At 45.1% G+C, this 27,162-nt stretch overlaps 1 protein-coding gene and 1 pseudogene across 2 annotated transcripts in view; both read left to right on the plus strand.

Moving 5' to 3' along the window:
- LOC146425292 (hsp90 co-chaperone Cdc37-like 1) overlaps positions 1 to 27,162 on the plus strand; it is a 77,620-nt gene that overhangs the window by 31,555 nt on the left and 18,903 nt on the right. The gene's annotated exons all lie outside the window — the stretch shown is intronic.
- Positions 168 to 2,192, plus strand: LOC146425293 (uncharacterized; annotated as a pseudogene).

Raw genomic sequence — 27,162 nt, forward strand, 5'->3', positions numbered from 1 at the left:
ACATATTTACAGGAGGAGAACATCGTGTACCAAAACCAGGATTAGAGGGGCCCTGCCTCTAGCCAGGTAGAGGAAAGGGATAACCGTATCTATTGGACTGTGTGGATCCGATGGCCTGGCACGTCTGACCCACAAAGATACACGGCTTTGGTTGATACCAGCGCTCAATGCACCCTGATGCCATCCAGGTATGTGGGGACTGAATCCATTTCTATTTCTGGGGTGACAGGAGGATCCCAGCAGCTGACTGTACTGGAAGCTGAAGTGAGTTTAACTGGGAACAAGTGGCAGAAACACCCCATTGTGACTGGTCCAGAGGCCCCATGCATCCCTGGCATAGACTATCTCAGGAGTGGATATTTCAAAGACCCAAAGGGACATTGCTGGGCTTTTGGGATAGCAGCCATAGAGACAGAAGACATAAGACAACTGAATACCCTGCCTGGTCTCTCAGATAACCCGTCTGCTGTAGGACTACTGAGAATTAAAGAACAGCGGGTACCAATCGCTACAGCAACAGTGCACCACTGGCAATACCGCACTGACAGTGACTCTGTGGCCCCCATCCATAAGATGATTCGGGAACTGGAGAGCCAAGGGGTGGTCAGCAAGGCCCACTCACCCTTTAACAGCCCTATATGGCCAGTGCATCAGTCCAGTGAAGAATGGAGACTGACAGTGGATTACCGTGGCCTGAATGAAGTCACACCACCACTGAGTGCTGCTGTACCGGACATGCTGGAACTTCAGTACGAGCTGGAATCCAAGGCAGCAAAGTGGTATGCAACCATTGATATTACCAATGCCTTTTTTCCATTCCTCTGGCAGCAGAGTGTAGGCCTCAGTTTGCTTTCACCTGGAGGGGCGTGCAGTACATGTGGAACCGACTGCCCCAGGGGTGGAAGCACAGTCCCACCATCTGCCATGGACTGATCCAGGCTGCACTGGAAAAGGGTGAGGCTCCAGAACATTTGCAGTATATTGATGACATCATTGTGTGGGGAGACACAGCAATGGAAGTATTTGGGAAAGGAGAGAAAATCATCAGAATTCTCCTGGAAGCCGGTTTCGCCATCAAGAAGAGCAAAGTCAAGGGACCTGCCTGAGAGATCTAGTTCCTGGGAGTGAAGTGGCAAGACAGATGGTGACAGATTCCTTCTGAGGTCATCAATAAGATCACCACAATGTCTGCACCAACCAGCAAAAAGGAAATGCAAACTTTCCTAGGCGCCATAGGCTTTTGGAGAATGCACATTCCTGAGTACAGCCAGATTGTGAATCCTCTCTACCTTGTAACCCACAAGAACAATTTCCACTGGGGCCCTGAACAGCAGCAAGCCTTCACCCAGATCAAACAGGAGATTGCTCATGCAGCAGCCCTTGGCCCAGTCAGGACAGGACCAGAGGTAAAGAATGTGCTGTACTCCGCAGCTGGGAGCCATGGTCTGTCCTGAAGCCTTTGGCAGAAGGTGCCTGGCGAGACCCAAGACCGACCACTGGGATTCTGGAGCCGAAGTTACAGAGGGTCTTGAAGCCAACTACACTCCCACCGAGAGGGAAATCTTGGCAGCTTATGAAGGAGTCCAAGCCGCCTCAGAGGTAATCGGCACAGAAGCACAACTTCTCCTGGCGCCCCGACTGCCAGTGCTGGGGTGGATGTTCAAGGGAAAGGTTCCCTCTATCTACCATGCCACCGATGCCATGTGGAACAAATGCATTGCCCTCATCACACAGCGTGCCTGTATTGGAAACACGAATCACCCTGGGAGTCTAGAAATTATAACAAACTGTCCTGAAGGTGAGACTTTTAAATTATCTTCAGAAGAAGCAGAGGAGCAATTAACACATGCCGAGGAAGCACCCCCATATAACGAGCTGCCAGAGAGTGAAAGATGTTACGCCCTCTTCACCAATGATTCCCGCTGAATTGTAGGCGCAGATTGAAAATGGAAAGCTGCAATATGGAGCCCCACACGACAAGTTGCACAGGCTACCGAGGGACAAGGTGGATCGAGTCAGGTCGCGGAGCTTAAAGCCGTCCAGCTGGCTTTGGATATTGCCGAACGAGAGAAATGGCCAAGGCTTTATCTCTACACTGACTCTTGGATGGTAGCCAATGCACTGTGGGGATGGTTAGATTGCTGGAGAAAGGCTAACTGGCAGCACAGAGGAAAACCCATCTGGGCTGCTGAAATTTGGCAGGACATCGCCGCCTGGGCAGAAAAGCTGACCGTGAAAGTTCAACACGTGGCTGCATATGTACCTAAGAGTCGGGCTAATGAAGAGCATCATAATAATGAGCGGGTGGACCAACCTGCCAAGGTGAAAGTTTCACCAGTAGATCTGGACTAGCAGCACAAAGGAGAATTATTTCTAGCTCGTTGGGCCCATGATTCCTCTGGTCATCAAGGGAGGGATGTAACATTCAGATGGGCTTTTGAGCAAGGGGTGGACTTGACCACGGACACCATCTCACAGGTGTATTGGTTTGAAACCAAACCAGTGGGAGATCACAAGTCAAGATTAAAATTAATAGGAAAAATTAAAAATAAGTGAAATAATACAAGGAAAAAGCACTGACAAAGTCAGATACAACCTGATACCCTGTTAGGAGGGTGGTAGCAGTCCAACTGAAGTATTTCAGTTGAAGTGGTGATCCTGTGAAGGTCGGGTCACCAGCTGAAGGTCTAGTGGTAGCTCTCATCCTCCGGGAACCCAGGAGACAGGGCTAGCTCAGGCAGTTCCAAGACCAGGTTATATCCAGGTGGGAATGCTTGGCTCCTCCCTCCTGGGCAGAGCATCTCACAATAGGATGAGATGAGTCCATGAGTCATGTGGTGGTTTCTTGATGGCCCATTGTCTGTTATCTGGGGTGGGTCATTAGCAGGTGATAACAGCTAACGGCCCACAGCTGGTGGTAATAGGATACTTAACTACATCTATATTGTAACCTAGGACAACAGGTCATCCACAGCTGTGAGACCTGCGCTGCAATCAAACAGGCCAAGCCGGGTGAAGCTTCTGTGGTACGATGGACAAAGTATAGGTATGGGGAAGCATGGCAAGTTGACTATATCACCCTTCCCCAAACCTGCCAAGGAAAGCACTACATGCTGACCATGGTGAAAGCAACCACAGGATGGTTGGAGACCTACCCCGTGCCTCATGCTACCGCATGGAACACCATCTTGGGCCTGGAAAAGCAAGTCCTGTGGAGACATGGCACCCCTGAGAGAATCGAGTCTGACAATGGAACCCATTTCAACAACGGCCTCATAAGCACCTGGGCTAGAGAACATGGAATTGAATGGATATACCATATCCCCTATCATGCACCAGCTGCCGGGAAAGTTGAACGGTGCAACGGACTACTTAAGACAGCTTTGAAGGCACTTGGTGGGGGGACCTTCAAAAATTGGGAACTAAACTTAGCAAAGGCCACCTGGATGGTCAACACAAGAGGCTCCATCAATCGAGCCAGCCCTGCTCAGTCCTAACCTTTGCCCACAGTGGACAGAGATAAAGTCCCTGTGGTACACATGAGAGGTATTTTAGGAAAGACTGTTTGGATTAGTCCCACCTCAGGCAAAAGCAAACCCATCCGTGGGGTTGTTTTTGCCCAAGGACCTGGTTATACTTGGTGGGTGATGCAGGGAGATGGGGAAACCCGTTGTGTACCACAAGGAGACCTAATCTTAAGTGAAAACTGTGTGTAAAATTAGGCAATGATGTAGATGGTAATAGAATAAGGGGTGGATAATGTCCTAGGTTACAATATTGATGTATTCAGTATTCTATTACCACCAGCTGTGGGCTGTTAGCTGTTATCACCTGCTAATGACCCAACCCTGATAACAGACAATGGGCCATCAAGAAACCACCACATGACTCATGGACTTCTCATCCTATTGTGAGATGCGCTGCCCAGGAGGGAGGAGCCAAGCATTAACCTGGTCTTGGAACTGCCTGAGCTAGCCCTGTCTACTGGATTCTCAGAGGACATGGTGTACCACTGGACCTTCAGCTGGAGACCAGATCTTCACAGGATCACCGCTGCAACTGAACTACTTCATTTGGATTGCTACCACCACTGTAATGGGGTGTCAGGTTGTATCTGACTTTGTCAGTGCTTTTCCTTGTATTATTTCTCTTATTTTTAATTTTTCCTATTAATTCTAATCTTGACTTGTGCTCTCCCACTGGTTTGGTTTCAAACAAATACAGTCATTCATTCTGCCTTTTGTGCTGATGTGTTAAAAGGTAAAGCCTGGGCGTATATTACCTGAGTTGAGGTTCCGACTGCATACTCAGCTGCCTGTAATGTGCTGCTCCCACTGTTGCCCGAACCGAGGAAACACAAAACAACCGAAGTTATTTTATGCGGTGCTTTATTGAGGACCCTGGGGACCTGGGACTTGCGTCCAAAAGTCAGAGCCCCAACCTGCTACAAAATCACTGAGTATATATATGTTTTCTTTCCAAATTGCTTCATCTCAACGAATTTGATTTCTAGACACATCTACCTGATTTATGATTACATTGTGACTTTGTTTTTCGTTAACTGAACATTCTTTATCATCATTAATCTACTACACCCTATTAGATAAGTCACACACTCCACTTAGCAGATTACTTAAATAAACAAACTGTTCTATAGCTACATTCCTTAGACAAGTCTTTCTACCCTCATCAGTATGCTCTATTGATCCTTTTGATCGCTACTGGCAACTTCGCTACACAACACTGTTTACACTCAGGCCTACTGATCCCTCCAAGCCTTAGCATGACTACTACTAAAGTCTTTATTCGTGGTTTTGCAACAAGTCCCCCCTTTTGAGCATTCTTCAATTTCCAAGTTGCAAGGATGCTCAAATCTCAAAGTCTTTCTTCTCTATATGCTGGAGGAGGTGTGGAAGACGTTGCATTCCTGGTCATTGCATTGATCAGCCTTCGGGTATGTAGGCGCTCCCTTCCAATGGTTCCTAAAATACATTTATAGACTCCAAAGATAATTAGAATCAAAATCAAAAACATTATCGCATACTGAATCACCGATGATATCCATCCAGATACCTGGAGTCCTAAAGAGCTAAACACTTCTCCAATCCAATTATGTTCTGCTTCCCTTTCGAGATCTTTTGTTTTGTCTTCTATTTGTTCTAATTGTGAAATGTCCTTTTCCACATCAATAGTTACATTTGGGATATGGATGCAACAATGATCAATTTTCTGGCTCAAATATCCACACACTCCATGTTCCTTCAATAGGAGCATGTCAAGAGCCATTCTATTTTGTAATGTCATTCTTGTGGTAGCCTGTAACTGAATATTGAAATCTTTAAATCCTTTCTTAGTGGCTGCTGCCAATCTTTCAGTCTGCCCCATTAGTTTGTAGAGCATATCCCTGTTCCGATATGAAGCTACAGGTGCAAACAAGGATTCCAAAGCCCACCCGAATTTAACTCCACTGGTTGGCTCATGCCATTCGTTTTCATCATCCAAGTCTCATTTAGTCCTAGCTGATTGTCGAGTCAAATTAGACTGTTTCCAAAACGGACATAAGGTCAGAATTCCTAAAGTAATTTGTGTGACAGGCCCATCTATTGGCATATGGGTGGTCCACTTGCCATGCCCCATAACCCAAACTAGGTTTCCTGGACTTCTGATAGTAGTAGATTTACAACTGATGTTTCTCTTCCCATTTTTATCTCCTTGAATTTGGTCTGTAATTGTATGGTTGTATCCTCGACATTCACATCCCCATTTTAGCAAGACTCTTACTGGTACGAGCCCTATTTTATCTTTTGGTGTGTCACATGTGATTACTTGGGTACAATTCCAAATGTCTTTTTGGTCCCTCTTCTCCCGTCTGGTAGTCTGGAGGTTCATTACCTCAGTGTAAGTCTGGTTTTTACTTCCTGTCCATTGTATACACCAATTAACTTGTCCTAAGTAGCTATATGTTTCTAAAAGGCTTGGTCCCCAAATTGTTCCCCATTCATCTTCTAAAGACTGGGTCTGGGTAACATTTTGACAGACTTCTTCCTCTCTAATCTTTTGTTCCTTGAGAGTCACTTTGTTACACGGTTCTGAAACAGGCCCTGAAACAACACACTTATTACCTCTTGATGTTGTCAGCCATGCATAGTATCCTGGCATCTGCCTGCATTGGTGTTCAGTAACCCTCCGGACCAACATACAACCCTCTTTCCAGTCATAGTACTCATTAGGAACCAATCTACAGCTCCAAGTTACATTTACATATGCCTCAGGCAAATCAGTGACGGGAACTATTCCCCATGGAATTGGTTCTCCCGCTGCTCGAGGCAGAGGTAAACAAGCAGTGATTTTAGAAACATTCTGCATTTCTCCAAAGTCTCGAATTAAACCTACAATTAAGTTTTCTTGTTCTGGGTTATGGTGAAAAACCCAGGTTTTATTTCCAATTTCAACATCTCTAATTCTTCTTTTATTTATTCGTGCTCTAGTAAGGGATACCAAAGTCACAGCGTGTGTCCACCATGCATCTTGGGCAATCCAACACCAATATGTCCCTTCATCCTCTGGTTGAACATCCTGTATCACTAAAGTTAACATGCCTCCTAATCGCTTCTCTAATTGGTATTTCCCCCCTTCCTGGACATTTTCTTTCTTAAACCACCATCCGAACTCAGAGAAAACAATTCCACGCTCTGGTTGGCAAACTAAAACTACAGAAGTACCACGGACCGCCTGGTAAATTCCATGGGTAGGTCTTAACCCATCCATTAGATGACTTTTTCCTTGTACTTCTCTCTTCCTGTACCCCATCATAGAACCACAGCTTATCACACAGAGATATAATCCCTCATTTTTCCCTACACGTGCCTGAGTATCATTTAACCATCCAATTCCACTATTGCTTCCTGCCTGCAGGTCACTCTTTCCTTCCGGCCTTTCCCACATTATCTGTCTAGCTAATTTCCACCAAGTAACCGTGAACATGCTGCTACATTCATGTTGGGCTGTGAATGAGCAATTTATTTTTGAGGGTGGACCATCCCACATGTCAACTGATGCTTGGTAAGGTGAGACTTTTATTGCCGAGTTGCTTTGCCATGTCATAACCCCTAGTGCGATTCGTTTATAATCAAAACTCCACCTAATTTTTACCAGACATGTATATATCCCAGCACTTTCCATGCTAACGTTGGTAAGTTGTAATGTGGTATTACCTCTTTGTGTGTCCTTATCCCAAAATGTACTATTGATAACATTAGTGAGTGTTTGCTCTTTTCTCCAATATGTACTTATCTATCTCATCGACTCCAGCTCCCTGGTCATCAGTGATTTCACAAGTCAAGTTTACAGTCATTCCTTCCATTGCTCCGATTACAGGATCTGAAACAGTGACAAGTACATGTTCATCAACGGGTAATATTTTTAGCATAACCAGAAATACAGCAATTACAATTTTCATTTTGCTCGTAAAATCAATCGCGTGGGGGACACGACTTGGGATTCCCACTGAGTTGGCATCTTCTTGACTCGCGTGTAATGTATCCAGGAGTCGATTCCGGCTACTTTGATTGCTGTGAATGTTGTTAGTATCACCTGATACGGGCCGTCCCATGATTCTCTCAGTGGGTCTGTGAACCAGTTCTTCACGTATACTTGGTCTCCTGGTTGAACATCATGCACAGGGTTTTCCAGTGGAAGAGGTCTGTTCCACTGCAGGGCTCCACGCAAGGCACTGAGAACTCTATGCAGAGAAACAACATAATTATATACTGCCTGATCCCCTACCACATGTGGGTCTCCTTTTAAAATAGTTGCATGGTAAGGTTTTCCATATAGTATCTCATAGGGGCTCACGCCTAATCTTTCCCTTGGCTTAATTCTAATTCGGAGGAGAGCAAGTGGCAAAGCCTGAGGCCATTGTAATTTGGCTTCTTGACAGATTTTCTTAATTTGGCCCTTTAAAGTTTGATTCATTCTTTCTACTTGCCCACTAGATTGCAGTCTCCAAGGAGTATGGAGATTCCAAGCAATATCTAACATCCGTGCTACATCCTGCACAATATTAGCAATGAAGTGAGGACCCCTATCTGATGACAACCCCAAAGGTACTCCAAATCTAGGTATTATCTCTTTCAAGAGAGTTTTCACTACTTCTTTTGCCTGATTAGTCCTACACGGAAAGGCCTCTGGCCACCCTGAAAAGGTACACACATACACCAGGATATATTTATACCCTTGTGCTTTGGGTAATTCTGAAAAATCCACCTGCCAATAATCTCCCGGTTCTGGTCCTACTTGTAATTTTCCCATCTGAATCTGTTTCCTGACAATAGGATTATTCTTTAAACAAACTGGGCAAATTGCATTCACCCGTTTTGCCAACGTTAACATCTGATTGGAAATTATTTCATTCTTCAAAAATTGTACCAATGCTTCTGCTCCCCAATGACTTTTGTTATGTTCAGCTATGAGGATGGCCTTCATTATCTGTATGGGAACAACTACTTGTCCTGTATTGGTTATGTACCATCCTGTTGCTCCTTTCCGAGCTTTCAATAACATGGCTAGTTTCTCATCATCCTGTGAATACTTTGGAGCTTGTTGCATATAAGGTGTAACGGGGTTTACCTTAGTTGGTATGAGAGCCATCTGAGTCCATACTTGACGAGCTGCCTGCTTTGCAGTTACATCTGCTAAATGATTACCTTGGTAGATTTTTCCTTCTTCATTCCGATGTCCCCGGACATGCATAACGGCCACTCGCTCTGGTCAGTGTACAGCATCCAACAATGCTACCACTTCTGTGCGATGTTTTATTACAGCCCCTTGGGAATTAAGAAGTCCTCTTTCTTTCCGTAGTGCTCCGTGAACATGCACCACACCAAAGGCATACTTGGAATCAGTCCAAATATTTACCGTTTTCCCAGTGCTCAATATCAAGGCTCGAGTGAGTCCAATGATCTCAGCCTTTTGGGCTGACATACCTGGTGGCAAGGTTTGTGCCTCCACAACTCGAGTAACTGTAACCACTGAATATCCCGCATACCTGGTACTGTTTTCCATAAAACTGGAACCATCGGTGAATAATTCCCAGTCTGGAGCATCCAGGGGGTCATCCTTCAAATCCGGTCGGCTCGAATAAACTTGTTCAATCACTTCCACACAGTCATGGGAGAGCTCATGTTCTTCCATCTCACTGTGGAGGAACTCTGCTGGATTAATATGATTAGTCGTTTGGAGCTCTATGTCATCTTGTTCTCTTAGAATAGCTTGATACTTCAGCATTCTACTGGAAGATAGCCAATGACCCCCCTTTTGCTCCAAGACAGCTAGTACCATGTGGGGAACATACACCGTCATTCTTTTTCCCATGGTAAGTTTCCTGGCTTCCTGAATGAGAAGTATCGTAGCCGCAACGGCCCGCAAGCATGACGGCCAACCGGTACTTACAGTGTCCAGTTGTTTGGAGAAATATCCCACAGGCCTCTTCCAGGATCCCAACTTCTGGGTTAGAACTCCCAATGCTAGTTTCTGCCTTTCATTCACATATAATTGAAAGTCTTTGTTTAAATCTGGCAACCCCAAGGCCGGGGCTTCTTTTAATGCTTGTTTCAAATCCTGGAACGCCTTTTCCCTGTTTGTATTCCATTTCAATTGGGATTCTTTTAGAGCCTCATATGGGGGTTTTGCTATCAGGCCGAAATTCGGAATCCATAGCCTGCACCATCCAACCATTCCCAGAAAGGATCTTAACTCCTGGTGATTTCTAGGGAGTGGAATGGAGCATATAGCTTCAATTCTATTAACCCCCAAACGTCGGAGGCCTTGTGTTAGTTCACATCCTAGGTACAGGACGCTTTCTCTGACCAGTTGTACTTTTTCCTTGGATACCTTGTATCCTGCTTGCCCCAACATATTCAATAATGCAACAGTTAATCGGAGGCATACCTTCTTGTCTTCTGTGGCCAAAAGAATATCATCTACATACTGCAATACTACGTAAGAATATGGAGATTCTCTCACCTGAATCGTTTTCCATTCTTCTAATTCCTTTGCCAATTGATTACCAAAGATGGTAGGGCTGTTTTTGAATCCTTGAGGCAGTCTGGTCCAGGTGAGCTGTTTCTTCCTTCCTGTCATTGGTTCTTCCCATTCAAAGGCAAAATACTTCATGCTCTCTATTGCCAGTGGGATGCAGAAGAAGGCATCCTTTAAATCAATCACAGTAAACCATTTAAATCGTTCCGATACAGATGTTAACAATGTGTAAGGGTTGGCAATCACAGGGTGAATGTCTTTAACTATCTCGTTTATAGCCCTTAAATCTTGAACTAATCTATACGTTCCATTTGGTTTCTTCACCGGGAATATAGGAGTATTATACTCTGATTCACATTCCTTTAATAATCCTTGCACTGTAAACTGCGCTATCAGCGGAGCTACTCCCCGCCGAGCCTCTGCTTTAATGGGATACTGTTTTATCCTAACCGGTTTAGCTCCTTCCTTTAGCTCAACTACCACCGGCTGGGCAACCTTTGATTTTCCCGGAGTTCCCACCTCCCAAACCCAGGGTACCACTGCATGTTCAATCTCTGTTGGAATCGGTACTGAGTTGTTGGAAAACGCAGTTTTCCAGCAAAACTTATGCTAACTGAATTCTCAGGCCTCAGTAAAATTCCAACAAGCTACAGTGGTTTGTTTGCCTGAGAATGTTCTGTGGGAAGAATGTCATGAGAAAGATTAGGGAGTCAGAAGTGTTATGAGAAAAGAATAAGGGAGTTAACAGGAGGATCCCTGAATGTGTGAGAACAGACTGCAGGTGTGTGTGTGTATCTATGAATAGTAACTTCTGTAACAGTATATAAGTTTCTGGTTTGGTGAAATAAAATGGAGCTTACTTTATATCTCATATTGAGACTGCCGTGAGTTCCCTCTCGTCGTTTCTCTTTACTGAGTCCACTTCTTTTATTGCAAATATTTTCCCGATTTCTTCATCCGGAATTTCCAATTTAACTCGACCCTGTTCAAATATAATTTTAGCATTTAATAGAGACAGCAAATCCCATCCAAACAGAGGCTGAGGGCAGTTTGGCATATACAAAAACTGATGATCCAGTTCCTTTCCTCCGAATTTTAAATTAAGGGGTTGTAGAAAAGGCCTTTCCTCCAATTGTCTCGTAGCTCCTATTACCTGTATAGTTGTGTCACTTATGGGTCCTAACCGTTTATTTAAAACTGAGTGAGTAGCCCCTGTATCAACCATAAATTCCTGCTCCTGCCCGCCTATCTCTATCCTCACCTTCAGGTCCCGGTCTAATCTGCTTTGATTCTTATAGTTTCCCAACATCATTGCCTGTGCTTGTGTCTGGGCGCCATCTACCGGCGGTACGGGGAAACCTCCCATCAACCCTACATTACTCATCCCAATCCGTTTCTTACAGGACACTCATTCTACCAGTGTCCGAATTGACGACAAAATGCACACTGATTGGGACCCAACTGTTCCTGTCCACCCTGGCTCACCCCTGCAATTAAAAATCCTCCTCTCCCCTGAGTGAATCCTCCCCGTCCTCATCCGATTCCCCTTCCTCCTCTTCCCCGACCCCGTAACCCCCCCCGAACCGCAGACTGCTGGACTACCGCTAGAATTCCAGCTTGTTGCCGTTTAGCCGTTTCCTTTTCCCTATTATTATAAACTTTCCAAGCTACCTCCAACAACTTATCTACGTGCCGTGTGTCTTCCCCTTCTAATTTCTGCAACTTTTTCCTAATATCCTCTTGTGACTGTCCCATAAACAACAATGCCAATTGTAACTGACCTTCTTCCCTCTCCACATCCAAACTAGTGAAACGCCGTGCTGCCTCTTTAAGTCTGTCTAAAAATGCTGAAGGGGATTCATTCTTTTCTTGTTTTATTGAGTATAGTTTAGACCAATTAAGGGTTTTAGGCATCCCAGTCCGGACGCCTTCAATCAACAATTCCTGGTACCTTTTTAACCTCTGTAAGCCTTCTAACTCATTCGGATCCCACCCCGGATCATCCCCGGGGACCATCTGATCTATCGTTTCCCCCATCATCAATCGTAACTGGAGCTGTTCCCTAGCCCGTTCTCTGGTTGCCCGTAAAACCATCTCTTTTTCTGTAGAATCCATTAATGTATCTAATAACACTTGTAAATCATTCCAATCTGGATTCTGAGTTTTAATTATCATCTTCACCACGCGGGCCACCCGCTCAGGATCCTCCCGATAACTCCCAGCTGATTGTTTCCAAATCACCAAATCTCCTGGAGAAAAAGGTACTTTAATAATAACTTTCTCACCACGGGGGCCCACAGCTTCCCTTAAGGGGGCTATCATTCGGGGTTCCTCTTGATTCCGCCTTCCCTGTCTAGTCCGTGCCGCTATGGGGGTTCTTTGTATGCTTCGGGAGGGGCTTGGGGAAGGAGTCTGGGGACGGAGGGTGACTGAGGTATGATTTACTCCAGGTCCTTCCGGATATTCTATTTTATTTTCCTCATCATCCTCATTCTCATCCTCATCCTCATCAGTATCAGTATCATCTATATCTCCTTCCCCACTTCTGTACGGCGGAGCAGAGGGAACAGGGCGAGAGGGGGCAACCATTAGAGATAAATCCTCACCTTGACCAGAGAACCGTACTGCACATTTCACACAGGTTTCACGCGATTTGCACCCAATACATTCATTTCCATCATTCCCCACTTACAACAATAGCATACCACACTCCTTTTGCCATTCTGTTTTAGACCCCAAATAACGGAACAAATCCAAATAAGGTACCTCATCCCATTTCTCATTATCCCTTAGATAATACATCAATGGATTAATTATGTTCTCATCAACAGTACCATTGACAGGCCACTCCGGTCCACCCTCAGAAGCATAGAGAGGCCACATATGATTACAAAAATCTATCATTTTTCCTTTGCTTAAGTCTTGGTAAAACCCAGCACTTTTCCATCTTCCCAGCAAGCATCCTAATGGGGTGTTCCCCGGTACTTTACCATTAGCTTGTACCAATGCTTTAAAGGTTTTAAAAGGCATCATAGCAAAGCAGAAAGTAACATGCAGAGAATACAGATATCAACAGCACCAAGTATAGAAAGAGGACAGCAACCAAACCAACCAACTTGCCACTTCTCGTCGCCGCGAGGGGCAAGTGCCGAACCAGCGTAGCTTTCGCTTCGTCTTATGGTCGGCGCCTAGGCATTCCCAAGACGTCTATAACCCAACCCTGCGAGGTTCGCCGCCTCGTCTTATGGGCAGGTACCCAGTATTAAACTAATAAAGCACCTTACGGGCTTACCTCCTGCAGTTGTCCGACAGGCGCGGGGGTCGGGCACGAACCGATGACTCCCCGAGAATCACCCGGTGCCGGCGTGGAGTAGATCAGGACGTGAACCGCCCCAGCCACCTTCGGAGTCCTGCCGCGGTCGCCAGAAAACTGTTGCCCGAACCGAGGAAACACAAAACAACCGAAGTTATTTTATGTGGTGCTTTATTGAGGGCCCTGGGGACCTGAGGACTAATGTCCAAAGTCAGAGACCCAACCTTTTACAAAATCACTGAGCATATATATGTTTTCTTTCCAAATTGCTTCATCTCAACGAATTTGATTTCTAGACACATCTACCTGATTTATGATTACATTGTGACTTTGTTTTTCGTTAACTGAACATTCTTTATCATCATTAATCTACTACACCCTATTAGATAAGTCACACACTTCACTTAGCAGATCACTTAAATAAACAAACTGTTCTATAGCTACACATTCCTTAGATAAGTCTTTCTACCCTCCTCAGTATGCTCTATTGATCCTTTTGATCGCTACTGGCAACTTCGCTACACAACACTGTTTACACTCAGGCCTACTGATCCCTCCAAGCCTTAGCATGACTACTACTAAAGTCTTTATTCATGGTTTTGCAACATTATCACTTCCATTCTGTCTGGAGTTCTGTCCACAAGAGACTGGGGCAGTGTTGTACCTAGATGAGCCTCCTGAAGTGGATGTTTCTTTTTTCAATTCACGTACCCGGGCTGCTAAGGAGGAGGTGGGTTTCCTATCCCACTTTCTCATGTCTTCCCCATGCTCCTGCAGGAAAAACCAGAGGTCATGTCGTGGAGTTTGTCTTCTTTCCTTGGCTGGGGGACATCTGCTCCTGATGGCAGAGACTCGGGTTGGTTTCGGTGTGGCATGGAAAAATCCTTCTTTGAGCTCTTTCCTTAGTTTCTGATTCTCTTCAATCAAGCTCTGGACTTGCTCAGCCAGGTTTGTTTCCACTGATGAGACCTGGGTGCGTAGTGGAGCGGTTACAGTGTCCTCGTAAATTCTCAGTTTGTTTGCTAACACGCCCACCTTGTCTTCACCTTCCCTCCACTGCAGTGTTGCCAGGTAACGAGAGTATATCTCTGGTCCGAGCCGCGCGAATCTTAGCCACATTTGTGAAGTGCACTGGACATTATCTGGGCTCTTGGGGAATCTCTCGTTGTCCGAGAAAATGATCTCTAGTACGGCCAATTCCCTCAGGCATTGGATACCTTGTTCTATTGTGTTCCATTTTCTTTGGTGCATCTGGAGGTCTTCTTTGCAGAGGTATCTGTCCCGTACACTCGCCAGCAATCGCCGCCAGAGGCTGAGAGTTTCCTGAGTTCTCCCAATCCCCTGGTCAATAACCACATCCTGGGACAGGGATCCCAGTTGCCTGGCCTCACTTCCGTCCAGAATGGTGTCGTTAGCTGCGGCATCCCAGATGCGGAGCAGCCAGGTCAAGATGGACTCGTTCGCCTGCCGGGTGAATTCCCTCCGTAGGTCACGCAGCTCCCCCAGGGATAGAGAGCGAGTGATGATCTCCGGCTCTGTCTCTTCTGCTTGGTGAGATGGTCCTGCCGCATCCTCATCAGTCGCTATGCGGACTGATTTGCTCTTGGATTTCTTTTTCTGGACAGGGGCAACTGCTATGGGCTTCGGCTGTTCTGATTTGCTTTGTTTCTCCTCCGCAAGAAGACAAAATATTTTTCTGATCTGCAGCATGAGGTACACGGTGCTGGTCAAAGAAAACAGAACTGGCAAAAAGATTATGCCATCCCTAGCATCCAGAGAGAACTCAATATCCTCAAAAACGGCTGTGCCTGACCTGAAAGGCTGGAAGAAACCGCTCTCTCCTCCTAACCCCAGAGGGTGGGTGCGATTGCTGAGGAGGTCCCAGACATAGTGGCTCAGATTAGGCCAGGCAGACAAAACTGAGTATATGTTCCGAATGGTATTCATCGCCTCACAGGTTATCATACAATAGGCATAATAAACCAATAAAGCAATTCTCATGCCATTCCCTGGTCGCAACAGGGCCAATACGACAGGCAGATAGCTTCCCATTTGAGGAAAAATATAGAGAGCGAGATACAGTACCCAGGTAGATAAGCTGAGCATCATGGTGATAGGATTTCTGAGTTTCCCCAGGTCGAGCCCCACATTGGGCGCCAAAATATGTGTTGGTTTGAAAACAAACCAGTGGGAGATCACAAGTCAAGATTGAAATTAAAAATAAGTGAAATAATACAAGGAAAAGCACTGACAAAGTCAGATACAAACTGACACCCGGTTTGGGTGGTGGTAGCAGTCCAACTGAAGTAGTTCAGTTCAAGCGGTGATCCTGTGAAGGTCTGGTCTCCAGCTGAAGATCCAGTGGTAGCTCTCGTCCTCTGGGAACCCAGTAGACAGGGCTAGCTCAGGCAGTTCCAAGGCCAGGTTATATCCACGTGGGAACACCTGGGTCCTCCCTCCTGGGCAGAGCATCCCACAATGGGATGAGATAAGTCCATGAGTCACACGGTGGGTCCCTGATGGCCCATTGCCTGTCATGCGGGGTGGGTCATTAGCAGCTGGTAATAGCTAACGGATGGCCCATTGCCTGTCATCCAGAGTGGGTCATTAGCAGGTGATAGCCGCTAACGGCCCACAGCTGGTGGTAATAGAATACTTAAATACATCTATATTGCAACCTAGGACAGTTGGCTTTCGCATATATGAATTTAACATTTACAAATTATAAGGTGCTGTGTAAAGTAGCATTAAGATAAAAAATAGTTAAGTAGAAACAAAGTTAGAGTGAATTATAACTTCGGAACAGTTGTAATATGTTAGAAAACGTGGTAAGAAATACATGGCAATAAATGTCTTTTAAGCTGATAAGCCACAAGGCCAGAGATCAAGATGCCCTAAAGGAATAAAAAGAAACAGATCTCATGCCTCCCAGGAAATCTGTTATCTACATTCACACCTCCCTGAGAAGCTGTCAGCCACAAATTGAATTAGAGCTAAAGAAGATTTCTGCCTTCAGCCCTGAGGCAAACCAAAGGACCCAAGACGGGGTGCCGCGCTGGCGAAAGGGGGCAAAGATCGAAGAAAGAGGGGTGGTTGAAGTGTAAATAGTTTTTTTTCAGGACTTAATGAATATGTAACAGTTACAGAAAGTACTTAAGTACACATTAAGATGAATAGGGCCCAGCGCCGTAAGTCTTTGCTCTCCTAAAAAATGTTCAATATTATATTTCTAAAAATGCCGGCTTGTGAATTTGTTTCTATGAAGCTGCTGGGAGACGATGGAGAATCAAATTTCCCAAGAAGAAAAGGCAATTAAATACGATGAGCATGCGTTGAAAGCTTTACTGCTATGGTCTTAAAGACAGGGACCGGCAATTACTCCAGAGAATGCCTTTAGTGTGACAACCTGGGAGCGAGTGGGAAAGCTTATATTTGACTTTGCTACCCGGGGCGATGAAACTGCTCAAAATTTCATTATTACATGGAGGGTGCTGTATGACACTTAAAAAAATAATAAGACAGGAACGGGAATTGCAACAGCAAACTTCAGCGGGCACGGAAAGTCGGAACGAAATGGGGAGGCAAATGGGAGTGGCAGCTTCCCCCACCTCCCTGGCAGGCGGCTTCTCCGGCCCCTTCTCCTGCCTGCGCCAGGGGTGCCGCTGCCAGCGGGGCACCCCAGCTCCTCCAACGCCTCCCCGGCGGGCGACTTCCCCAGTGCCCGTGGCGCCAAAACCTCCCGCAGTGCCAAAAGCCCCCCTGGATTCTCACAGGTGGTCCACCAATGGTAGCTGCCCTGGCCATGTCAGGGCTGAGAGGGGCCGGGGCTGGGCGGGCCAGCTACAGAGCCCTGTGGGAAGCGGCCGGAGGAAGAACCGACTGTTATGTCACACCTACGGCTCCCCCCACTCCCATGAATCCGCCTTTTCCACCCCTGCCTACTGATTCTTGGAGCTATGGTGAAGACGAGCCCGTGCCGGTGGCTCCCCCCTCTTCTGATGTAATGGACTCGCCCGTACCACCTGCGCAGGCGCCGCAGCTGTCACTGCCCCATGCGCAGGCGCCGAGTGACCCTAAAGCGCCTGGCCCGCCAAATGCGGGGCTGCCCATTCAAGCTTCCACCAGCTGCCGGCGCTGGGCCACTGCAGCCGTAGATATAGGCGGGCGCGGAGAAAGAAGACCCTGGGTACCGAGAGCGGAGTGCCCGCTGCCCGGGCCTGCTGAGTCGGCAACGTGCTGCTTGTCACGGGCCTGCCGCCACCGCTTTGCGCCGCTTTCACCAGCTCTGCGGTTTCTCGGCTGCCGATACCATCAACACAGCATAGAGGTTCGCACCCTCCCCTCATGGACTTGCAAGACAAAAACAAAATCTTAATATTGTTACTGGTATGTTTGCTTTTTTCCAGCAAATTTACATTCAAACTGTGATAAATGTTGGCTTTTCGCAAATATTACAATGGATACTATGCGTATAATTTTAATTCTTTTCTTACAAAGGTAGCCTTGCTGTGAAAAATAGCTGTGCAATGATAACTAATGTCTTTCTTTTTGGTGCTAGCTGAGCTTAGACGTAGTAGTGAAATAGCTGTTATAGTTTTTGAACTGCCTGCTTGAACTGGATAACATCCCATGAACGGACCCTGCCACTGACATTCCAACTATCAGCACCTGTCGTCTGCAGAAACTGCAATCTGGGAGTGATAACAGAATCAATTAAAAAGGACTGCGCATGCTCCGAGGAGGCGTATCCAAGGAGGAGCTAGGCTAAGCAGTTCCTGGAACATGCAAACTAGTTTGGAGAAAAGTTTGAATATGCATAATTGTTTATGAATATGCATTAGGCTGAAGGGTATGTTAAGGGTGTCTTTATTCATACCAGGTGTGCTTTTTGGCTGAATGCCAAGCACCCAGTGCTGTACTTCTGCTTATGTCTGTTGCCTATTGTCTTTTATTAAATTTTTAAATCCTAACAGGAGAATGAACCTCGTTTTTCACAAAACCAAAAGTTTAACATCAACCAAAACTCTCACATTAATCATGAATACCACTGGTCCTCCTGAAGCACAACGAGCACTGAAAGAAGTGTAGCAAGCTATCTCAAACCGACAAGTCTACCAGGTATCCCTAACTGTTGATATTGTTGTTTTTCTTGTCACCCCAGATTTTCACCCTACAGGCATCATTGGACAATGGAATGACCAGTGGTCTGATCCCTTGCATGTTTTAGAATGGGACTTCTTGCCTCACCAACCTAAGAAAAAAAACAATGCTCCTTTACAGAGTGCATTGCAAATTTTTTTAGGGCAGATTGCTTACCATCTGCCCAGCCACAAATTGGTACAATTGGCAAAATCAACCAGCTTATCCTTACAGCCAAAGAACCGCCATGTGCCATTGCAAGGACCCACCATCTTTGCTGATGGGTCAGGGAAGACAGGAAAAGCCAGTGTTACCCGGAGGGATGAGTCTGGGTGGCAGGTGCTGGAAGGTCACCTATCAGGCTCTGCTCAGCTTGATGAACTAAAAGCTGTGGCCATTGCATTCCAGTATTTTTCTTCTGTACCATTGAATTTTGTCACTAACTCTGCTTCTGTTGCAGATGTCCCACAATGCCTTGATTGCTCCCTTTTAAAGGAAGTTAATAATGCTGCCCTTTTTTCATTATTGAAAACCTTGTGGAGTGCATGTCAGGACCGCACCCATTCCTATTGCATCTTACACGTAAGAAGTCACACCATTTTGCCAGGATTTATAGTGGAAGGTGATGCCAGAGCTGATAGGTTAACAGGAAAAAAGAGTCGTGATGCTATTGCTCATTGGCGACTGGCCTTTGCTGTTTTAGGCATAGCTTCCTCTGTGAAAACTGACAATGGCCCCTCCTAAATCTGAGAAAGTGCAGTAGTTTTTACAACTGTGGGGTGTCACACATAAATTTGGTATTCCCCGTTCTCCCACAGGTCAAGCTATTATTGAGCATGCTTATGGTTCTTAGAAATGCAATTCAAAAAGAAAAAAAGATGAAAACAATACAAGTAAAAAAAAAAACTCCTTGGGGACAAAAAAATAAGGGGGAATGTGTGGAGAAACCTCACAAAGCCAGGTGGCAAAAGCTTTATATACAATCAATCATCTTACAGTGCCACTAATTTCTAATAATCCTGTTCTTTTGAATAATTTTCTGTCATTGCAGTCTACAGGTGAAACACACCTACCCCGAGCAAAAGTATGGGTACGAGATTTAATTACTAACAAGTAGGAAGGTCCCTGGGACCTTGTCACCTGGGGGCGTGGGTATGCTTGTGTTTCCACAGATACTGGGGTGTGGTGCATACCTGCGAGGTGTGTGCACCTGACATAGCGATGAGAGGGAACTCACGGCAGTCTCAATATGAGATATAGAGTAAGCTCCATTTTATTTCACCAAACGAGAAACTTATATACTGTTACAGATGTTACTAATTATAGTTACACACGTATTCGCAGTTTGTTCTCACATAATCAGGGTCCTCTCCTGCATTCTTTGGTAATCACAAATTCACTCCCGTACATTCCTTACACAGCTGCATCTTCTTGAAATCTTCTCACAGAACATTCTCAGGGAAACAAGCCACTGTAGCTTGTTAGGATTTTAACTGAGGCCTGAGTATGCTGAGGCTTTGTTCAGGTTTATTTAGTTAACATAAGTTTTGTTGGAAAACTGCGTTTTCCAACAGTTCGCCTGTTTCGCTTGTGAGAACAGACCTTGTCTGTTATCAGATTAATTTGCTTTGCTATAAGTAATTCTTATTATTAGAATTGTTATAAATTTACTTAAGGAAATTTCACTAGTTATTTAGCTATGTTGCCATGGTCTAGGAACTGTCGTTGCTGAAAACATTCACTTCTCAGGCAAAGCTTGGAGAACCCTTTCCGGACAAGGACTCCAAGTTTACTTGGAAGAAGGTTTAGCTTTTATAAACTAAATTTGGCAAATGAAAATTTCTTGATCACATTTTGGTGCAGAACACTTGGGACTCATGGCATGTTTCCCAGCCAGTTAGGACCAAGGCTTGGCCAGAGCTTAGGTGCTAAGTAGGAGGGTTTTCTTGGAACATCAAGCTTTGATTAATATCAATAAGGAGAGTGTCTTAACATGTTACTATTTTTGTAGATAGCTATATAAGGTGAGATGAAATATTTGAAAACAGTGGACATTATCATTTGACTTTAACTAAGGAAGATAAAACTGCAAATGCTTTTGTGGATAATAATATAAACTAACAAATTTAAAACTTGAAATCAATAGCACTGAAAATGAATAAAACTTGATCTTAATAAATCTGATTTTAAACTAACAAATAGGACTTAACTATAATGGAATTTAAAATTGATATCACTTTAACAACTTTAACAGAATTTAAAACTTAACAGAATTTAAAATTAATATCGCTTAACATTACTTAACAGAATTTAACAGAATTTACAACTTAATAGAATTTAAACTCACTATTACTTAACTTTAACAGAATCTATACTTAACCAAAGGCACTTAACAGGTAGTTTAAACTATTCAGTATAACTTCACTCACAGGTTTTCATTCACACATCAAAACTCTCAAGAAATCAAAATCACACTCTCAGCAGTCACAGGTTTCATCTACACATTAAAGCACTCAACACACACTCAGTAGGCCTACAATATTCACACATACACACAAACACCATCTTAAGCAATGCTTTAGCAAAATTCAGCTCTCATTCAAGGCTTTTAGTATTCAAGGTGTTATTTTTTATCAGGATAATATCTTGTTACAATGCTTTTTTATTAGTAAAACGCTGGAAATAGGTTTTGGTCTTGGTGTCAGTGCAGCCGGGCTGAAGGAAGAGCCGATCTGCTCCATCTGCTTGGACATTTTCAGGGAGTTTCGGTTGCTGAGCTGCAGCAGGTGGTGAAGGTTTGCCAGGACAAGTGCTTACGGAAGAAGCCAAGCTCAGAGACATTTTCCTGAAACTCTGGAAAAGCTGAAAAGTCACAAAGCTGCACCGGATCAGCCATAGCAAGGCTGTGCTGCTGGTTAACACGTGGCAATGGGTGTTTCACTCTGAAAAGCGAATAATTAGAGGTTTTGGGGAGAACAGCTGGAGAACGTGTTCAAAGATCTGTTTCTGTAGCTAGAGAGCGCGGCGGGACCGCTGCCGCCACGGGGAACGAAATGGACATGATTCCAGAGCGGGAGATGAAGGACCTCCAGTTCAGAGCACCGAAGAAGATTCGCATCTTTGAAACTCTTGAAAGTTCTCCATGACTACGAGGAGAAACAACTCCATTCTGTATCAGACTGTTGTTTTTGCTGGCAACGCTGTTGGTTAGTTCTGGTTCGCTGCTGAAGCTGTCAATCATTTCCTCATCCTTGGGGAGGAGTAGAGTTTAGGGTCTCACCATAGACATCACCGTTGGGGCAGTGAAGGAGGCGTGGATGGCTCGTGGCTCCGCCTACCGGGGCACCCTCTGGGACCTCTGTTTTCGTTGTCATTCGACCGGAAACCACGGTTGGAGCAACTTCCGCCACAGGTCTCTCTTGGTGGAATTCAGGCACCGTGCGATGAAGGGTAGGGGCCGCCGCTGCCGTGCGGCCACTGGTCGCTTTCTGTTTGTTTTTTCCGTTTCTACAAGCTTCTGTGCTGTGAGTATCTCTATTGCAGCGGGAACACCAAACTTTTCGTTACAGTTCTTTCGTATGTGTTTTTCACTGCCACATCGATAACGCTGGGATGATTTCTGGCTACTCTGGCTTTTTACCCGCAATATTTGAGCTCTCTCTAGCATCGTATTCAGTTGTTCAGGCAAAAATTCAACAGTGACTCTCTCAAACAAAGCAGCTAAGATGTTTTTCGTTGTAAAGTTGCTAAGCTCTATGATACATTGAGACAGGAATAGGTTTTTCATCCAATCGAGTAACTTTGTATTCTCGGCTCCCGGCAGCGGCGCGGAGCACCCTCTCCTTGCTAGTGCTGGGAGCGATAGAGGGCTACGATTCCCCCTCCCCCCTGGCGGGGGGGGGCTTCCCCGGCTGCGCCGCGGCTGCCGAAGTCCCTTGCATGTCAAAAGCAGCACAGTAACTCACAGGTGTCTCTCTGCTCCATGCGGCTGTTATCTCCTGTGGCAAGCAGGCTACGACTTTACTCCATGGTTTACCAAGCTTTCTTGCAATTTTATCACACTCCAAAAGTAAAGTAGCTCCATAATTCAACCACTCTCCTACATCGAATACTGTAATAGGATTTGTAAAAAATCCATAGGCTTGTCCCACCACCATCAGGCTAGCTAAGTGCGATAGGCTGCCATTACTGAGTCCGTGCTTTTCTAAAAAGCATAACAATAAAAATTGGGCTACCTCCGTCTCCATTCCGTACTAGCTGGGTTTAAAGTTACGCAGTCGCCGCTGTCCGAGCGCTCCGCTGGGGCGTCTCTGGTTATTCCGCGGTCGCTATGATCAGTGCAGCTTTTCCGAGGTTTATTAGCCCATCCGGAAGCAGGTCTTTTTTGGCCCAGGCCCTCTTAGCCCCCCGGCGCTGCCCCCGGGGCCTCTCCGGTCTCGTCGCTCTCTGGGCAGGGTCATAAAACTGCTGCCAGTGTCCGTGGTCATCGGTTCTTGAAGCAGGGTCCTAAATCCTGCTAAATCCGTATCACGTCGGAGGTCACCATTTGACATAACGACGAGAGGGAACTCACGGCAGTCTCAATATGAGATATAGAGTAAGCTCCATTTTATTTCACCAAACGAGAAACTTATATACTGTTACAGATGTTACTAATTATAGTTACACACGTATTCGCAGTTTGTTCTCACATAATCAGGGTCCTCTCCTGCATTCTTTGGTAATCACAAATTCACTCCCGTACATTCCTTACACAGCTGCATCTTCTTGAAATCTTCTCACAGAACATTCTCAGGGAAACAAGCCACTGTAGCTTGTTAGGATTTTAACTGAGGCCTGAGTATGCTGAGGCTTTGTTCAGGTTTATTTAGTTAACATAAGTTTTGCTGGAAAACTGCGTTTTCCAACACTCTCTGGAATATGTTTTGGTAAACTAGGCTATAGTCTCACTTGAGGGGGATAATTAGAATGGGGGGACAATTACTTCATTTATTAAGTTTCTTATTGGGGGATTTTAGGTAGATATGCTAATTTGTGAGGTCCATAAAATTGTATATGCATTGTACACAGGTGTGCTTCTCAGCTTGTTTCCACTTTTGACGAGGGTGCACCTGGGATCCTATTAAAACCAAGGTAATACCCTTTTTTCCTTATACTGCTGTGTCTGCCTCTTATTTTTACCAGCTTTAAGGCATCAGGAGTGGCAAAGTGTTTTGAACTGACTGCAACACCCATTCCCTGTTCCCCTGTGCTGCTCAGGGAGAGAAGGTAGGAAGTTAGGAGTGAAGTTCAGCCTGGGAAGAAGAGTGGAGGGAAGGTGTTTTTAGTTTTGTTTTGTTTCTCACTACCCTACTCTGATTTTGATTGGCAATAAATTAAACTAATTTCCCCAAGTTGAGTCTATTTTGCCTGTGACAGTAATTGTATGTAATCTCCCTGTCTTATCCTGACCCATGACCCTTTTGTCTTATTTTCTCCCACTGTCCTGTTGAGGAGGGGAGTCATAGAGCGGCTTGGTCAGCACCTGGAGGCCAACCCATTACACTGGGCCCTCCAGCAAGAGCAGAAAGATAGAAAGATAGATAGAAAGATAGAAAGATAGAAAGATGATAGAAAGATAGAAAGATAGAAAGATAGTCTTTCAGTCTCCCAGCAAGGGTGGGTAAAAATGAAAGCCGGAGTGTGGCTAGCACAGGTCTTTCTCGTGAGAACATTTTGCTGTGTTTTATAAACAAAGATAAAGTCTGGATGTTTTTCAAACAGTGTCTTGAGACTTGGACAGTTCAGGCCTGGCCAATTAGGCCTAGGGGGAGGGTTCTGACTGACCAATCTGGGCGACCTCTGAAAAGTCTATATATATATGGAAATCAAAATAATAAACGCTTTTTCTTGCTACACTGAGAACTGGGTCCTCTTCTCTGCTAGCGGCTCAACAGCGACACCGGAGACCTGTTTTCCTGGCAGTATTATGTATGTAGGATGTTAATTTTGCTTTTGTTGCCTCTGATTGCTATTTCTAAACTGTCTTTTTTAAATTGAGTGATTTTCAGCACTTGAATTATTGTAGGAAGAGCATTGCTCACATTCTCACTTGCTGTAATTAACTTTTTTAAAAAATGTCAGCTGGGAACTGCAAGTCTTTCAGAGACAGAATGAATATATGGAAGTCATTCTTTGTTTCTCTCTTCTTCCCTCTCATCCATGAACAAGGGGTTTTCAGTAGAGTCTGTTTACCTTCCTTTTGTTTTTCCAAAGCTGTTACATAAGAAAGAAAGTCTCCACAAATAACTCATTATAAACTTGGGTCATTCTTTTTCATTTATGTTTTTTGCACTTTTGGTGATTTGGTGTGGCAGGACGTCCTCCCCCTCTCCCTCTACCACATGGCTGGTGCATAGATAACCCAGGCTCCATCAAAGGCCCAGCAAGGGGTTTTCTCTTGGCACCCAAGTGTCTGGGGCCTCCAATCAAGAATCAACATCTTGGTATGGAGAGCAGGTGTGGAAAGAGATGAAAGGACATATAACATGACCAAAAGACACACTTTTACACTATAAAAGACACACAAAATATCACAGAGGCAGAAGTCTCCTACACACACTCTGGAAATGTGCAAGACTTCTCCCCGGAGTTTGGACCCAAGCTCTGCTGGTTGCTTTCCTGGGAATTGAGGGAAAGGATTCTAATGTGTGCTTCCACCAACTAATCAGATGGTAAGATACATTGGTTCTTAAGTTATATTATTTCTTGATAGCTGTAATAATAGGTACCTTTTTGCGCACTGCATTTTCTCTACTAGTATTTTATTTTATTTTAGTTTATTTTAGTTTATTTTAGTTTATTTTAGTTTATTTCTGTGTAGTATGTTGTTTTGTCCCAAGTCTTATGTCTGTTATTTTTGTGTATAATAAATGATAATTTATGTCATATTAGACCTAATCGGCCATTATTAAAGAACTTGCAAATGAGACTGGGTCTTGGGGTGCTGGCCACCCCAATAAGAGCTACTGCCTGCTGCCAAAAGGCCTAGGCAAAAGGCAGAGACTTATCTAAGCTCCTGTCTCCATTTTTAACATTTGGGGAATTATATTTGCAAATGACATTGTTGACAGTCATTTTTAGCAACCCAGAATCTAAAGAGGCTTGGATAAGAGAAAGCAGATGGAAAGTAAACAAGGTGTCTGATACCACAAAGGCCACTAAATAAATATGCACTTTGCTTGCTTAAAATAACACCTATTTGCAGTTAATGTTTTCAGCCTTTTTACTAGTGAGGGACTAACCACTCGAGCAAGAATTAACCTCTTGGCAATTTGTTCCAGTGCTCTTTTTGGCTCATACAACCCCACAGACCTCAATGTTAGGCAATCAGGTAGGGATTGGTGAAGTTAGTAATATGAATCTCAGGTAACATTGTTTTCCCAAGTTGTGCAAAGTCCTGTTGCAGTTTCATAATAGTATAGGTATAGCTTAGAGGTTTCTTTCAGACTAGAGTTAATGCTGAAAAATCTACTTGTGAATGTGGCTCAGGAAAGGGTTCAAAGATGGTTTTCTTGAGCCAGAATGGTATATGAAGCAAATTTGGCTGTCAAGACATTTTGAGCAAAGTTTTGTTTAAAAGCTGGAAACTCAACTAATGCATATTACAATTCTTACTTTCAAATCTGAAGCACTGACAAGCCCAATATATGGCCTCACAAAAACTAGTAGCAGACAACTGCAGAGTTGGACATAGTAAGGCCCATAAAACTTGAATGAGCTGAAACTGTGGGAGACAGGATGTATCCTGAGACCCTGACACAGGGATCAAATCCTGCTACTGTTGTTTTGCTTTTCCGAGATCAAAAGGGGGATCTAGGGTTGGCTGGGGAAGCAGGCATGATGAGAAGGGAATTGGCATGGTTTGACACTGGCCAAAATGCCAGGCACTCACAACAGCCTCATGCTCACTCTCCCCTCCAACAGCTGGGCAGAGGAGAGGAAAAAATTTAACAAAGGGGTTGTGAGTTGAGATAAGGACTGGGAGAAAACACTCCAAGGGCAAAACAGGCTCAACTTAGAGGTACAAAGTGAATTTATTACCAACAGAGTCAGAGAAGGATAATGACAAGTAAAATAAGCCCTTAAAAACACCCTTTGCTCCCCAACCCCTCCTCCTTCCCACCGAAAGCACAAGGAGACTGGGCATGGGAGTTTTGGTCAGTTCATCACCCAAGATCTTCTTCCACTGCTCAGGGAGAGGAGTCCTTCCCCTGATATGCCGTGGGGTCCCTCCCATGGGAGACAGTTCTCTGTGAACTTCTCCAGTGTGGGTCCAATCTCATGAGCAGCAGTCCTCCCAAAACTGCTGCAACATGAGTTCCTCCCATAGGCAAACAGTCCTCCCAAAACTGCTGTGGCGTAGGTCACTCATCCATGGGGTGCAGTCCTCCAAGGACAGGCTGCTCCAGCCTGGAAGCAGGGGCCCCCTCTCTCCACTGAGTCTCCCACTGGATCACAGCCTCCTCCAGGCATCCACCCACTCCGGCATGGGCACCTCCCCCACAGGCTGCAGATGGATCTCTGCATCCCCGTGGATCCCCATGGGCTGCAGGGGGACAGCCTGCTCCACCATGGTCTTCACCGTGGCCTGCAGAGGAATCTCAGCTCTAGCACCTGGAGCACCTCCTCCC

The sequence above is a fragment of the Lichenostomus cassidix genome, chromosome W (assembly GCF_008360975.1).
Source record: "Lichenostomus cassidix isolate B80296 chromosome W, HeHo_3.0, whole genome shotgun sequence".
NCBI classification, from domain to species: Eukaryota; Metazoa; Chordata; class Aves; order Passeriformes; family Meliphagidae; genus Lichenostomus; species Lichenostomus cassidix.